Source organism: Entelurus aequoreus, linkage group LG12, assembly GCF_033978785.1.
Source record: "Entelurus aequoreus isolate RoL-2023_Sb linkage group LG12, RoL_Eaeq_v1.1, whole genome shotgun sequence".
Taxonomy (NCBI): Eukaryota; Metazoa; Chordata; class Actinopteri; order Syngnathiformes; family Syngnathidae; genus Entelurus; species Entelurus aequoreus.
The window spans coordinates 69,944,678-69,961,900 of record NC_084742.1 but is presented as its reverse complement, the minus strand read 5'-3'; the positions used below and the strand labels follow the sequence as shown (position 1 = coordinate 69,961,900).

The 17,223-nt window shown below is 33.6% G+C and overlaps 1 protein-coding gene across 4 annotated transcripts in view; it reads right to left on the bottom strand.

Moving 5' to 3' along the window:
• The window catches only part of LOC133662507 (tetraspanin-8-like), a 61,997-nt gene extending 45,854 nt beyond the window's left edge, over positions 1-16,143 (bottom strand). For 3 of the 4 annotated variants that reach the window (XM_062066569.1, XM_062066572.1, XM_062066571.1), the window contains exon 1: positions 15,861-16,143. The gene's annotated coding sequence lies outside the window, so the exon portion shown is untranslated. The remainder of the gene's footprint in view (positions 1-15,860) is intronic. The other variant, XM_062066568.1, reaches the window with a different exon arrangement.
• Between the last annotated feature and the right edge of the window lie 1,080 nt (positions 16,144-17,223).

The following is a 17,223-nucleotide window of genomic DNA, read 5'->3' as shown; positions in this document are numbered from 1 at the left end:
CCACAACTGTATATATCAGTATCGGTATCGGTTGATATCGGTAATTAAAGAGTTGGACAATATCGGAATATCGGATATCAGCAAAAAGCCATTATAGGACATCCCTAGTTTTTACCTAATAATCTAGACTTTGTAGCTCATATTTATGCCTTTTTATCTTATATATATGACTTTGTATCTCAATTTCTAATTTTTAATCGTATAATTTTTGACTTTTTTTTTTCTTATGTGACTTTTTTCGTCTCATAATCTCGACTTTTTATCAAATAATTGGGACCCATTTATCTCATCGACTGAATTTTCAAAAATCTTTTCAACCCACAATTTCAATTTTTTTAAAAAATCTCATAATTTAAATGTTTTAATCAAAAAATGTAGACTTCCTTATTTTGACTTAACATAATTATGAGACCTTACATACTTTTCAGTGGCATACATGGAATACATCCAAATTTTGGGGTAATGTTTTATCCAGAAGTCTTGACTTTTATCAAAGGGCAGAAAAGACAGGCAACATATGTTTTGTTTGAAAAATAAACAAAACATTTATTCAATGAGATAATGGAAAAAGAATAACATTTTTTAAATACAAAATAGTGTTTACATAAAACATTCCCATTCCTGCCGATGGTAAAAAAAAAAAACAACTCACTTCCTCAACGAGTCGTTGACCAGGAAGTTATTAATGATATTTGCCATGCGTGTTATGCTTAGGAAAGATACTCTTCCTGTTTTTACTGGACCAAGCATTTTCCAGAATGGAAATAGAGTCCAGTTCCTTGCCTTCCTTAACCAAATAACATAAGATTAACATGTATTGACCCCATTATGTCATATAAAAATATATTTAAAAAATAATAAGATTAGCATGTAATAACCTCATTATGTCATATCAAATATATACAAATATTTACGATTAGCATGAAATAACCTTATTGCCATAAAAATATACACTAATACAAGATTAGCGTGTAATAACCTCATTATGTCATATAAAAATATATACAAATAATCTAAGATTAGCATGTTATAACCTCATTAAGGTTATATAAAATATATTTAAAAATATATAAGATTATTGTAATAACCTCATCATGTCATAAAATGTATATAAATAATATAAGATTAGTTTGTAATAACCTCATAATGTCATATAAAAAATATAAACACAAATAATATAAGATTAGCGTGTAATGACCTCATTACGTCATATACAAATATTTAATAATTAATATAAGATTAGCATGTAATGACCTCATTGTCATATAAAATATATAAAAAACTGATATATGATTAGAGTGTAATAACCTCATTATGTCCTATAAAAATATATATAAAATAATTTAAGATTAACGTGTAGTGACCTCATTATGTCATATGCAAATCAATAAAAAATAATAAGATTAGCAATACTAATGTCATATAGAAATATATTAAAAAAATAATATAAAATTAGCATGTAATAACCTCATTATGTCATATAAAAATACATAAAAAACTAATATAAGATTAGCATGTAATAATCTCAGTCATATAAAATATATAAAAAACTAATATAAGATCAGCAATACTAATATCTCATATAGAAATATATACAAATAAGACTAGCATGTAATAATCTCATTATGTCACATAAAAATATATAAAAAACTAATATAAGATTAGCAATACTAATATCTCATATAGAAATATATAAAAATAATATAAGATTAGCGTGTAATGACCTCATGTCATATAAAAATCTATAAAAAATAATATAAGATTAGCAATACTAATATGTCATATAGAAATATATAAAAATAATATAAGATTAGCATGTAATAATCTTATTATGTCATATAAAATATATAAAAAACTAATATAAGATTAGCATGTAATAATCTCATTATGTCATATAAAAATATATACAAAAATAATATAAGATTAGCATGTAATAACCTCATTATGTCATATAAAAATATATTTAAAAAATAATATAAGATTAGCATGTAATAACCTCATTATGTCATATAAAAATATATTTAAAAAATAATATAAGATTAGCATGTAATAACCTCATTGTCATATAAAAATCTATAAAAAAAAACTAATATAAGATTAGCAATACTAATATCTCATAGAAATACATACAAATAATATAAGATTAGCATGTAATGACCTCATTATGTCATATAAAAATCTATAAAAAATAAGATTAGCAATACTAATCTCATATAGAAATATATAACAATAATATAAGATTAGCATGTAATAATCTCATTATGTCATATAAAAAAACTAATGTAAAACTAGCATGTAATAACCTCATTATGTCATATAAAAATATATAAAAAAAACTAATATAAGATAAGCATGTAATAACCTCATGTCATATAAAAATCTATAAAAAATAATATAAGATTAGGTAATACCAATATGTCATATACAAATATATAAAATTAATATAAGATTAGCATGTAATAATCTCATTATGACATATAAAAATATCTAAAAAACTAATATAAGATTAGCATGTAATAACCTCATTATATCATACAAATATAAAAAAACTAATATAAGATTAGCATGTAATAACCTCATTGTCATATAAAAATATATAAAAAACTAATATAAGATTAGCATGTAATAATATCATTATGTCATATAAAAATATATACAAAAATAATATAAGATTAGCATGTAATAACCTCATTATGTCATATAAAAATATATTTTAAAAATAATATAAGATTAGCATGTAATAACCTCATTATGTCATATAAAAATATATTTAAAAAATAATATAAGATTAGCATGTAATAACCTCATTATGTCATATAAAAATCTATAAAAAAAACTAATATAAGATTAGCAATACTAATATCTCATAGAAATATATACAAATAATATAAGATTATCTTGTAATGACCTCATTATGTCATATAAAAATCTATAAAAATAAGATTAGCAATACTAATCTCATGTAGAAATATATAAAAATAATATAAGATTAGCATGTAATAATCTCATTATGTCATATAAAAAAACTAATGTAAAACTAGCATGTAATAACCTCATTATGTCATATAAAAATATATAAAAAACTAATATAAGATAAGCATGTAATAACCTCATAATGTCATATAAAAATCTATAAAAAATAATATAAGATTAGCAATACCAATATGTCATATACAAATATACAAAAATAATATAAGATTAGCATGTAATAATCTCATTATGACAAATAAAAATATCTAAAAAACTAATATAAGATTAACATGTAATAACCTCATTATATCATACAAATATAAAAAAAACTAATATAAGATTAGCATGTAATAACCTCATTGTCATATAAAAATATATAAAAAACTAATATAAGATTAGCATGTAATAATCTCATTATGTCATATAAAAATATATAAAAAAACTAATATAAAATTAGCATGTAATAATCTCATTATGTCATATGAAAATATATAAAAAACTAATACAAGATTAGCATGTAATAACCTCATTATGTGGTATAAAAGTATATAGACAGAGGCACCAGGCTGATGATGGACATGTAAACATTCCAGTCACCTTTGACCTGTCACTAAATTGGTGTGTTTGTGTGTCAAAAAGTTCTCCTACCGCTGCTGAGTATTTATTGTCCAGATGTGAGACAGGCGACATAGACTACAAAAAGTGGCTGAAAGGGTCAACCGAGGTCGGCCAATCAGGAGCGACGCTTAAGTAAAGCTCATATTGGCTCCTTTTGGAAAGAATACGAATAAATAATGAGCCCATCTATGAATCAAGTGTCTACAAGTACATATTATACTAATATATACATACATACATACATACATACATACATACATACATACATACATACATACATATATATATATATAAATGACAACTAAAGCTAGTATTGTATATATCAACAAATCTTAAAAAAAAACACATTCAATTTAAGATATTACATATAATTATTTATTACATGATTAATTAAATCAAGAAAAACATGTATCCTGATACTTTCTCCACTTCTGATACAATACCAACATTGGAACCTTATATAAAGGACAATTACTACGTATGTCTAGCTTGTGTGCTACTGTGTGTTTAGCTGTTGCGTAGCTGCTAGCTCCTAGTAGCCTATAGCCTACAATGTTTACCTTTTTGACCAAAGTAGAAGAAAAGAGCAACCTTGACATTTAGATGTGAACTGTCCAGCTTTGCAAATGTAAACACGCTGCAGGACAGCTTGTATCGGAGCGCTTATAGCCGAAACTTGTGTTTTTGCTGATTCCGGACCAATATCCAATATCAATTCAAATCGGACCACCCCTAATACTAACAACGTTTCAAATATTATGAATATATACTCGACAAATAAAAAGTAGGGATGTCCGATAATGGCTTTTTGCCGATATTCCGATATTGTCCAACTCTTTAATTACCGATACCGATATCAACCGATACCGATATCAACCGATATATGCAGTTGAGGAATTAACACATTATTATGCTTTATTTGGACAACCATGTATGGTGAAGATAAGGTACTTTTTAAAAAAAAAATAAAAAAATAAGATAACTAAATTACAAACATTTTCTTGAATAAAAAAGAAAGTAAAACAATATAAAAACAGCTACATAGAAACTAGTAATTAATGAAAATGAGTAAAATTAACTGTTAAAGGTTAGTACTATTAGTGGAGCAGCAGCACGCACAATCATGTGTGCTTACGGACTGTATCCCTTGCAGACTGTATTGATATATATTGATATATAATGTAGGAACCAGAATATTGATAACAGAAAGAAATGGGGGGAGGGAGGTTTTTTGGGTTGGTGCACTAATTGTAAGTGTATCTTGTGTTTTTTATGTTGATTTAATAAAAAAACAAAAAAAAACAAAAAAAACAAAAAAACGATACAGATAATAAAAAAACAGATGCCGATCATTTCCGATATTACATTTTAACGCATTTAACGGCCGATAATATCGGCAGGCCGATATTATCGGACATCCCTAATAAAAAGCTACATGTTGTCATCCACTGTTCCACTTACAGCCACTAGAGGGCATTTATTCCCACAACAAAGTACTAGAATACAGTCGATCCCTGCATACCACTCTCATTTATTTTCACTGCTCAAAGTTAATATGAAAGAAAAGGTTTTTCCACCTATAAAACAGAATAGGAAGTAGTTTGATGGCACTATCTACAGTCGGCATGCGACTGTGAATTGTTTTTGTTTGCGGATGACTCTGCCCTGCTGGTATCCGGCAAGGACAAGTCACAGGTGGAGAAAATCCTCAGTGCTGAGCTCTGTAGAACTTGCACCTGGCTCGCTGACAACAAGCTATCCATACACTTGGGTAAAACAGAATCCATCCTGTTTGGGTCCCACATCAAACTTAAGAAAGTCAATGACTTCACCATAAAAGTGGGTGACATTGTTATCACCAGGAAAGATGAGGTCACCTACCTAGGTTCCATTCTAGAGGCTAACCTTTCCTGTGATAAAATGGCAACCAAGGTAATCAAAAAGGTTAACCAACGAACGAGATTTCTCTACAGAATTTCCTCTCTGGTCAACAAAAGCACCTTGAGGATTCTGGCGGGAACTCTCGTTCAACCCTTTTTCGATTACGCATGCACCTCCTGGTACCCTAGCACCTCCAAAACCCTCAAATCTAAACTCCAAACATCTCAGAACAAGCTAGTCAGGTTACTTCTAGACCTCCACCCCAGATCCCACCTCACTCCTACCCACTTCTCTAAAGTGGGCTGGCTCAAGGTGGAGGACAGAGTTAAACAACTTGCACTGAGCCTAGTCTATGAAATCCGCTACACCTCCCTGATACCGAAGTACATGTCAAACTACTTCCTTAACGTAAATGACCGCCATAACCACAACACCAGGGGGAGCTCCACTAACCACGTTAAACCCAGATTCCGAACTAACAAAGGTCTTAACTCATTCTCTTTCTATGCCACATCAATGTGGAATGCACTCCCAACAGGTATAAAGGAAAGGGCATCTCTATCCTCCTTCAAAACCGCAATAAAAGTTCACCTCCAGGCAGCTACAACCCTAAACTAACACCCTCCCCGGATTGCTAATAATCAAATGTAAACAATCAAATGCAGATACTTTTTCTTATGCCTTCTGATCTCTCTCTCTCTCTCTCTCTCTCTCTCTCTCTCCACTACTTGATGTCCATATCCTCCCCCCCCCCCTCCACATCCCTGATTGTAAATAATGTAAATAATTCAATGTGATTATCTTGTGTGATGACTGTATTATGATGATAGTATATATGATAGCATATATCTGTATCATGAATCAATTTAAGTGGACCCCGACTTAAACAAGTTGAAAAACTTATTCGGGTGTTACCATTTAGTGGTCAATTGTACGGAATATGTACTTCACTGTGCAACCTACTAATAAAAGTCTCAATCCATCAATCAAAAGGGAAATGAGTGCTGCAGCTATACATCCAGCAGAGGGCGTTGTTGTTGTTATGTGTTGTGTTGTGTTCTGGCTGAAAGTTGTCATTTTATGTTGTTGTGTTGTGGCTTAAAGTTGTGATGTAGCTTTATGATGTTGTGTTGTAGCTGAAAGTTGACGGGTTGTGGCTTTATGTTGTTGGGTTGTACAAACCCCGTTTCCATATGAGTTGGGAAATTGTGTTAGATGTAAATATAAACGGAATACAATGATTTGCAAATCCTTTTCAACCCATATTCAGTTAAATGCGCTACAAAGACAACATATTTGATGTTCAAACTCATAAACTTTATTTTTTTTTGCAAATAATAATTAACTTAGAATTTCATGGCTGCAACACGTGCCAAAGTAGTTGGGAAAGGGCATGTTCACCACTGTGTTACATGGCCTTTCCTTTTAACAACACTTAGTAAACGATTGGGAACTGAGGAAACTAATTGTTGAAGCTTTAAAAGTGGAATTCTTTCCCATTCTTGTTTTATGTACAGCAGGGGTCACCAACGCGGTGCCCGCGGGCACCAGGTAGCCCGTAAGGACCAAATGAGTAGCCCGCCGGCCTGTTCTAAAAATAGCTCAAATAGCAGCACTTACCAGTGAGCTGCCTCTATTTTTTAAATTTTATTTATTTACTAGCAAGCTGGTCTCGCTTTGCCCGACATTTTTACTTCTAAGAGAGACAAAACTCAAATAGAATTTGAAAATCCAAGAAAATATTTTAAAGACTTGGTCTTCACTTGTTTAAATAAATTCATTAATTCTTTTACTTTGCTTCTTATAACTTTCAGAAAGACAATTTTAGAGAAAAAATACAACCTTAAAAATGATTTTAGGATTTTTAAACACGTATACCTTTTTACCATTTAAATTCCTTCCTCTTCTTTCCTGACAATTTAAATCAATGTTCAGGTAAATGTATTGTTTTTATTGTAAAGAATAATAAATACATTTTAATTTAATTATTCATTTAAGCTTCTGTTTTTTCGACGAAGAATATTTGTGAAATATTTCTTCTAACTTATTGTGATTAAAATTCAAAAAAATGATTCTGGCAAATCTAGAAAATCTGTAGAATCAAATTTAAATCTTATTTCAAAGTCTTTTGAATTTCTTTTAAAAAATTTGTTCTGGAAAATCTAGAAGAAATAATAATTTGTTTTTGTTAGAAATATAGCTTGGTCCAATTTGTTATATATTCTAACAAAGTGTAGATTGAATTTTAACCTATTTAAAACATGTCATCAAAATTCTAAAATTAATCTTAATCAGGAAAAATTACTAATGATGTTCCATAAATTATTTTTTAAATTTTTTCAAAAAGATTCGAATTAGCTAGTTTTTATCTTCTTTTTTTCGGTTGAATTTTGAATTTTAAAGAGTCGATATTGAAGATAAACTATGTTTCAAAATTAATTGTTATTTTTTTTCGTGTTTTCTTTTCTTTTAAACTGTTCAATTAAGTGTAAATATCATTAATTATTAATAATAACAGAGTTAAAGGTAAATTGAGCAAATTGGCTATTTCTGGCAATTTATTTAAGTGTGTATCAAACTGGTAGCCCTTCGCATTAATCACTACCCAAGAAGTAGCTCTTGCTTTCAAAAAGGTTGGTGACCCCTGATGTACAGCTTTAGTCGTTCAACAGTCCGCTGTCGTATTTTACGCTTCATAATGCGCCACACATTTTCCATGGGAGACAGGTCTGGACTGCAGGCGGGCCAGGAAAGTACCCACACTCTTTTTTTACGAAGCCACGCTGTTGTAACACGTGCTGAATGTGGCTTGGCATTGTCTTGCTGAAATAAGCAGGGGCGTCCATGAAAAAGACGGCGCTTAGATGGCAGCATATGTTGCTCCAAAACCTGTATGTACCTTTCAGCATTAATGGTGCCTTCACAGATGTGTAAGTTACCCATGCCTTGGGCACTAATGCACCTCCATACCATCACTCGATAACAGTCTGGATGGTTCGCTTCCCCTTTGGTCCGGATGACACAATGTCGAATATTTCCAAAAACAATTTGAAATGTGGACTTGTCAGACCACAGAACACTTTTCCACTTTGCATGAGTCCATCTTAGATGATCTCGGGCCCAGAGAAGCCGGCGGCGTTTCTGGGTGTTGTTGATAAATGGCTTTCGCTTTGCATAGTAGAGCTTTAACTTGCACTTACAGATGTAGCGACCAACTGTATTTAGTGACAGTGGTTTTCTGAAGTGTTCCTGAGCCCATGTGGTGATATCCTTTACAGATTGATGTCGGTTTTTGATACAGTGCCGTCTGAGGGATCGAAGGTCACGGTCATTCAATGTTGGTTTCCGGCCCTGCCGCTTACGTGGAGTGATTTCTCCAGATTCTCTGAACCTTTTGATGATATTATGGACCGTAGATGTTGAAATCCCTAAATTTCTTGCAATTGCACTTTGAGAAACGTTGTTCTTAAACTGTTCAACAATTTGCTCACGCATTTGTTGACAAAGTGGTGACCCTCGCCCCATCCTTGTTTGTGAATGACTGAGCATTTCATGGAATCTACTTTTATACCCAATCATGGCACCCACCTGTTCCCAATTTGCCTGTTCACCTGTGGGATGTTCCAAATAAGTGTTTGATGAGCATTCCTCAACTTTATCAGTATTTATTGCCACCTTTCCCAACTTCTTTGTCACGTGTTGCGGGCATCAAATTCTTAAGTTAATGATTATTTGCACAAAAAAAAATGTTTATGAGTTTGAACATCAAATATGTTGTCTTTGTAGCATATTCAACTGAATATGGCTTGAAAATGATTTGCAAATCATTGTATTCCGTTTATATTTACATCTAACACCATTTCCCAACTCATATGGAAACGGGGTTTGTAGTTGAAAGTTGTTGTGTTGTGGCTAAAAGTTGTCTCACAAGTGGGCTCACTCGACATTTCCCAGCAGGAAGATGCTTTGACAACTACAAGTTTTGTGAGTACAATACGTGATACCGTAATTTCCGGACTATAAGCCGCTACTTTTTCCCCTCGTTCTGGTCCCTGCGGCTTATACAAGGGTGCGGCTTATATGCGGCCTGTTCTTCTCAGACACCGACGAAGAGGATTTGGGTGGTTTTAGTACGCAGGAGGAAGACGATGACACAATGATTAAAGACTGACTTTTCATATACCGGTAGGCTGGTTATTTTGATAACGTACAGGCGAGCACTTTGTATTACTTTGCACCGTTGTATTATTTGTACTCTGCACGAATGCTGTTCGCCATGTCAAAGATGTGAAAGTTTGATTGAATGATTGAAAGATTTATTGTTAATAAATGGGACGCTTTGCGTTCCCAAACAGTCATCTCTGTCCCGACAATCCCCTCCGTGGTAGCAGGAACCCCTATATACTACGCTAATTACACATCAAAACCCTGCGGCTTATAGTCGGGTGCGGCTTATATATGGAGCAATCTGTATTTTCCCCTAAATTTAGCTGGTGCGGCTTATAGTCAGGTGCGGCTTATAGTCCGGAAATTACGGTACATACTTATATGTGTATATGTATTTATATGACATAACATTTTTATATACTATTATTATTATTATTATTATTATTATTAAACATACAATAAGTAATAAGAGGGGTGGGAGTACATACGTTTTTACTTCTCACTCCTTTTCGGATATGTTTACAATAATGATAATTTTCATTTCTTGTTTCTTTTGCTTTTTATTATTACTATTATTATTATTATTATTGTTTTTGTTATTCATTCTTGAATGGCTTTTTTGTTGTTTTTTTCAAAATTTGTTGTTTTTGTTTTGTCTACATATTCGAAATAAACATGAATGAAATGAAATGAAATGACTATTTACATGGTAGATTGTCACTGAAGGCATCAAAACTATGAATGAACACATGTGGAGTTATGTACCGTAATTTCTGGACTATAAGCCGCTACTTTTTCCCCTCGTTCTGGTCCCTGCGGCTTATACAACGGTGCGGCTTATATACGGCCTGTTCTTCTCCGACACCGACGAAGAGGATTTCGGTGGTTTTAGTACGCAGGAGGAAGACGATGACACAATGATTAAAGACTGACTTTTCATATACCGGTAGGCTGGTTATTTTGATAACGTACAGGCGAGCACTTTGTATTACTTTGCAGCGTTGTATTATTTGTACTCTGCACGAATGCTGTTCGCCATGTCAAAGATGTGAAAGTTTGATTGAATGATTGAAAGATTTATTGTTAATAAATGGGACGCTTTGCGTTCCCAAACAGTCATCTCTGTCCCGACAATCCCCTCCGTGGTAGCAGGAACCCCTATATACTACGCTAATTACACATCAAAACCCTGCGGCTTATAGTCGGGTGCGGCTTATATATGGAGCAATCTGTATTTTCCCCTAAATTTAGCTGGTGCGGCTCATAGTCAGGTGCGGCTTATAGTCCGGAAATTACGGTACATTTATTATAATTTTAATGAGGTATATTTGAGGGTTTTGAGTATTTAAAACAGGCATTTTTTACAGCATTCACTCATCACATTTGTGTAACAATTCCCTGCAGAGTCTTTGAAGGAATGATTGGAATTCAACCCAATGAGCAGACGTGAATATTTGTCAGTCTATTAAGATGGTAGCACTTACTAAGTAACCAGTAGACGTGATCATGACGCCCACTGAATGCACGCCGTGTGATGCTAGGCTACACAAACACAAACATGGCAGGAAGCCAGCCCGGGACGTTCGCGGGGCGTGACCTCTGACCCCTTTAATTGCGGCGCAGCGGTATCAAGTGTGTGATCTGCTGCTGTGTGGTCAGCGTGCATGTGAGACGCCAACATGTGGCACCGCCATGACCTGATAACCACTGCTGGCCTATTGACAAGTGGAAGAAAAGGTCACTATGAGATTGATTTTAGTCGACACAGGGCTGATTGGCGTGCACGGGTGACGAGGCGTTCACGTGACGTCCGAGATGAGACTACTCGGTGCGCTCCATTGGTGCGTTTTCATTCAAATTGGCTGACCACCGACCAAACAGGGAAACTGCTACTTCCTGTCTGATGTGCATGTTAGCCACCTGTTGCTAGGCAGAATTCACAGGTTTCTCTTCTCGGGATCATTGTTAGTTTGATTGTGTTGATGGTGGAATGTTTCAATCGGTTGAAAAATGTGAGAAATATGCAAGTTTAAAAAATCGGCCATTCATTTTCACTTTTCAACACCGCTGTTTATTATTTCGACTATTTTGTTAACAAATTCGAACTATTCCACCACCAAAACATTCCTATTTTTAAGGATTTTTAGGCTATCTATTTCTTTACATCTTCTTTACAAAAATCCCGGCTGTCCCACTTTTCCATGTTAGCATGCCGACATTAGGATGCTAACTTTTTAGCACATTTTTTTACGCCTCACATGATAAATGCTAGCATGCTAACATTTGTAATGTGAGGCATGCTAGCTTCTTTTGTAAAATTTTACAGGTATACACCTCAGGTCCTATCAAATGGTAGTTGCTAACATTAGCATGCTAGTTTTTTTTTATTTTTAAGCAAATTTTGTAGGTATACACGTCATAGACAAAAAGGTTGGTAATTGAAACATGTTAATGTTAGCATGCTAGCTTTTTTTGGTAACATATTACAGGTATACACCTCAGGTCCTGTCATTTGGTAGTTGCTAACATTAGCATGCTAGCTTTTTTTTTTTTTTTAGAAAATTGTGTAGGTATACACCTCAGACAACAAGGTTGGTAATTGACGCATGTTAATATTAGTATGCTAGCTTTTTTTGGTAAAATTTTACAGGTATACACCTCAGGTCCTATCATCTGGTAGTTGCCAACATGATGCTATTTTTTTTTTTTTTTTTTAATTTTTTAGGTATACACCTCAGAGACAAAAAGGTTGGTAATTGACACGTTAATGTTAGCATGCTAGCTTTTTTTGTAAAATTTTACAGGTATACACCTCAGGTCCTATCATCTAGTAGTTGCAAACATTAGCATGCTAGGGTTTATTTTTGCAAATTTTGTAGGTATACACCTCAGAGACAACAAGGTTGGTAATTGACGCATGTTAATGTTAGCATGCTGGCTTTTTTTGGTAAAATTTTACAGGTATACACATCAGGTCCTATCACCTGGTAGTTGCAAACATTAGCATGCTAGGTTCTTTTTTTTCAAATGTTAGTATACACCTCAGAGACAACAAGGTTGGTAATTGACGCATGTTAATGTTAGCATGCTAGCTCTTTTTGTAAAATAATTTTACAGGTATACACCTCAGGTCCTATCATCTGGTAGTTGCAAACATTAGCAGGCTAGGTTTTTGTTTTTTTTGCAAATGTAAGTATACACCTCAGAGACAACAAGGTTGGTAATTGACACGTTAATGTTAGCATGCTAGCTTTTTTGTTAGCATGCTGAAGTTCGCATGCTAGCTTTTTTCTTTCGCTCAATTTGCAGGTACGCACCTTGCCATCTGGCTAGCGCTTAGCATCTGAGTCCGGCTTTCCAGCAAATGAATGGTATGTGAATGGAAGCAAAGTTCATTTCCTGACCCGCTTGTGACCCCGCAAAGACGCGTGGACTGCGCCAATAAAAGGCATGAAGCGTTACTTGGGGCCCCCGGCTGACACACTGGAGCGCTGAATAAGCAGCACACCGAGGAAGGAAAGATCGTTATGTTTAACGACGCCCTCCTCGCTCTTTCCTTCTGCAGCCAGCTGAATCCAACGACTACCTGGGACTCAATCACAGACGCCCTGTTTACACTGCAGGGTAAATCACGCCTAACCTTATCCGTGTCCACACACACAACAATGCCACCGTTTAAGACCCCCGCCCCCCTCCGTCCGCCGGCGCAACGCAACCTAGTACGCATGCGGGAAAAATACAAAATAAATAAATAAATAAAGCGTCCATCTGCTCCAAGCTCTCCAGTAGATGACTTTACTTCACTGTGAAGTTATTTAAAAGAGCTATATTGTAAATAGTTTGCTGTGCATTTTACATTTGTTTGCAAGTTTTTAAATTAAAATGTATCTCCTGTGAACAATATCCAGTGTTGTGGTATATTGCTGTGGGGCCTATTGTGGTGTATCACACCTGAGACATCATACATCAGGGGGGTCCAAACTTTTTCCACTGAGGGCCGCACACGGAAAAAATAAAGCATGCGGGGGCCATTTTGATATTTTTCATTTTCAAACCATAACAAAATATATGATTTTTATTTTATTTTTTACCTTTAGGGGTTCCGGGGGGTCTGACTTAGACCCATAAAGGGTCTAAGTCATTAAAATGTTAAAAAAAAGTACATTTTTATTTTTATTTTTTATTTAACGCTTACAGTAAATCTCTACAGCAGGGGTCACCAACGCGGGGCCCGCGGGCACCAGGTAGCCCGTAAGGACCAGATGAGTAGCCCGCCGGCCTGTTCTAAAAATAGCTCAAATAGCAGCACTTACCAGTGAGCTGCCTCTATTTTTTCAATTTTATTTATTTACTAGCAAGCTGGTCTCGCTTTGCCCAACATTTTTAATTCTAAGAGAGACAAAACTCAAATAGAATTTGAAAATCCAAGAAAATATTTTAAAGACTTGGTCTTTACTTGTTTAAATAAATTCATTCATTTTTTTACTTTGTTTCTTATAACTTTCAGAAAGACAATTTTAGAGAAAAAATACAACCTTAAAAATGATTTTAGGATTTTTAAACACATATACCTTTTTACCTTTTAAATTCCTTCCTTTTCTTTCCTGACAATTTAAATCAATGTTCAAGTATTTTTTTTATTTTTATTGTAAAGAATAATAAATACATTTTAATTTAATTCTTCATTTTAGCTTCTTTTTTTTCGACGAAGAATATTTGTGAAATATTTCTTCAAACTTATTATGATTAAAATTCAAAAAAATTATTCTGGCAAATCTAGAAAATCTGTAGAATCAAATTTAAATCTTATTTCAAAGTCTTTTGAATTTTTTAATTTATTTTTGTTCTGGAAAATCTAGAAGAAATAATGATTTGTCTTTGTTAGAAATATAGCTTGGTCCAATTTGTTATATATTCTAACAAAGTGTAGATTGGATTTTAACCTATTTAAAACATGTCATCAAAATTCTAAAATTAATCTTAATCAGGAAAAATTACTAATGATGTTCCATGAATTATTTTTTAAAGTTTTTCTCTTCTTTTTATCGGTTGAATTTTTAATTTTAAAGAGTCGAAATTGAAGATAAACTATGTTTCAAAATGTAATTGTCATTTTTATCGGGTTTTCTCCTCTTTTAAACCGTTCCATTAAGTGTAAATATAATTAATTATTAATAATAACATAGAGTTAAAGGTGAATTGAGCAAATTGGCTATTTCTGGCAATTTATTTAAGTGTGTATCAAACTGGTAGCCCTTCGCATTAATCACTACCCAAGAAGTAGCTCTTGGTTTCAAAAAGGTTGGTGACCCCTGCTCTACAGTATATCAACTTCAGGTTGATATAAAGTAAAAATATAACTTTTCTGTTAAAGACAACTTAGTTTTTTATAATAAAAGTGAAATATGCAGTATTTCCCCCACTGCCCAAAACATTCAGAAAGCAATGTTTGATGTGAAGTAATTAGAGCCTTAAAAAGATCAATAATGCAGGACACCATTGATTTTAATTCATTATTATTTTCAATAACTAATTAACGCTGCCTTTGGTATCCTCTCGTTGTCCGGTTTTCGAAAATAGCTAGCTAGGCTATAGACTATATAGTATATACCGCATGTTATTTTTGTACAACAACAACTTCAGCTGTCGAACGTTATAAGGTACAAATTCAACAAGTACAACATTAGCACGGACGTATAGCCAAGTTGTTGTTAAGAAGGTGGATTTTTGTTCCTTATATTTACCAGAAACGAAGTGATCCGAACACACGACCCGGGACTTTGGGGGACTCCAGTGAGAACCGTCCTCGTTTTCCCAGTGTAAAGCTGCGAGCCATTTGTCTCGTCTCTGTGGGCTTTTATCACGCTTTGGCAGAACAAAATAAAACCTTTGTTTTCTCTGTTTCCAGTTGTGGTTAGCACAACCAAAAACAACACAGTTTTTCGGCATTTTGGAGGCAGAATGACGGGTTTAATCAGCGTAGGTCGACAGGTTAAAGAGTAATGGCAACGGTTTGTTTTCAACGCCAGTCTGGTTGCTATGGCTCGAAGAACCCGTATGTAGCTCAGTTGCCCGGATGTCGGCACTCACCCATTTGAATGAAATGCCACCAGCACTTTAGGTTAAATTAACAAGATGAAACATTCTCTGCTCACATTTAAACAATTCAAGCAGTTTAAAAATAAATAAAAGTACAGTACCCAACATTTTAAGAGTATATTTACCTGCTAAATAAAGTTCCCCGAGCTGGCCATACAGCATCTGTTCTCCGCCCATTAAAGGACAGCGTCCCAGGTGTGTAGAAGCACGTATGCTCCCTTCTTCCTGTTGATGGCGTTGGTCCCTCGCTTCCTAATGTCCATATCCTCCTTCATCCATCTCTTCTCTTTCTTTATTTCTCACCAAATGACTTCTTGTGTTCTGGGAGTCGGTGCGTTGCGGTAACTTGCCGCTGTCACTTTGATTGTATTTAAAAACACTGAACTCACGGACACGCCAACTCTCGCGCGAACCTGTTCCCGCCGCCACTCTCGCACACGTCACACACAACGGCACCGTCTCTTAAAGGCACACACACACTATGAAAAAAAAAAATTGAAAAGGAATTTTACCTTTGCAACCTCATTATAGTATTGGCAAATTTTTATATTCATAAATGTAAGTTTCTCAATACTCGACCTGTTGTTTGTGCCTTTAAAAAAGAATTAGAATTATACACTTAAATTTTTCGAATTAGTGATTGTACTGCAAAAAAATAAAATAAAAAAAAGGGATTACTCCCTATATGTGTATATATATGTATTAGGGCGGCAACTAACGATTAATTTGATAATCGATTAATCTGTCGATTATTACTTTGATTAATCAATTAATAATCGGATAAAAGAGACAAACTACATTTCTATCCTTTCCAGTATTTTATTGAAAAAAAAACAGAATACTGGCACCATACTTATTTTGATTATTGTTTCTCAGCTGTTTGTACATGTTGCAGTTTATAAATAAAGGTTTATTTTTAAAAAAAATATTTTTTTTTTTTAAAGCTTCTGCGCATGCGCATAGCATAGATCCAACGAATCGATGACTAAATTAATCGGCAACTATTTTTATAATCAATTTTAATCGATTTAATCGATTAGTTGTTGCAGCCCTAATATGTATGTATATATATATTTATATATATGTATGTGTGTATATATATATATAAATATGTATCTGTTTATATTTTATTTTATTTCTGATTATTATTATTATTAATGTATTATTATTTCTTTCTTTTTTTTTTGTTTATTTAATCCAGGGGTGTCCAAAGTGCGGCTCGGGGGCCATTTGCGGCCCGCAGCTAATAGTTTACCGGCCCGCCATACGTTCTGGAAATGCTATTGCAAAAATTTAAAAAAAAACATTAAAAAAAGTGGAATGAGGTGAAATCTAACTAGAAAAAGTTGCAATGTTGACACAAAGCTACCATGCAGGCTGTTTTTTTTTTTTTTTTTTTGCCATTTCTTTAAAAAAAAAGAAAAAAAGAACTCAATGTTATAATGAATTATTGACCTATTCAAGGCTCCAATTATTTCAAATATTTAA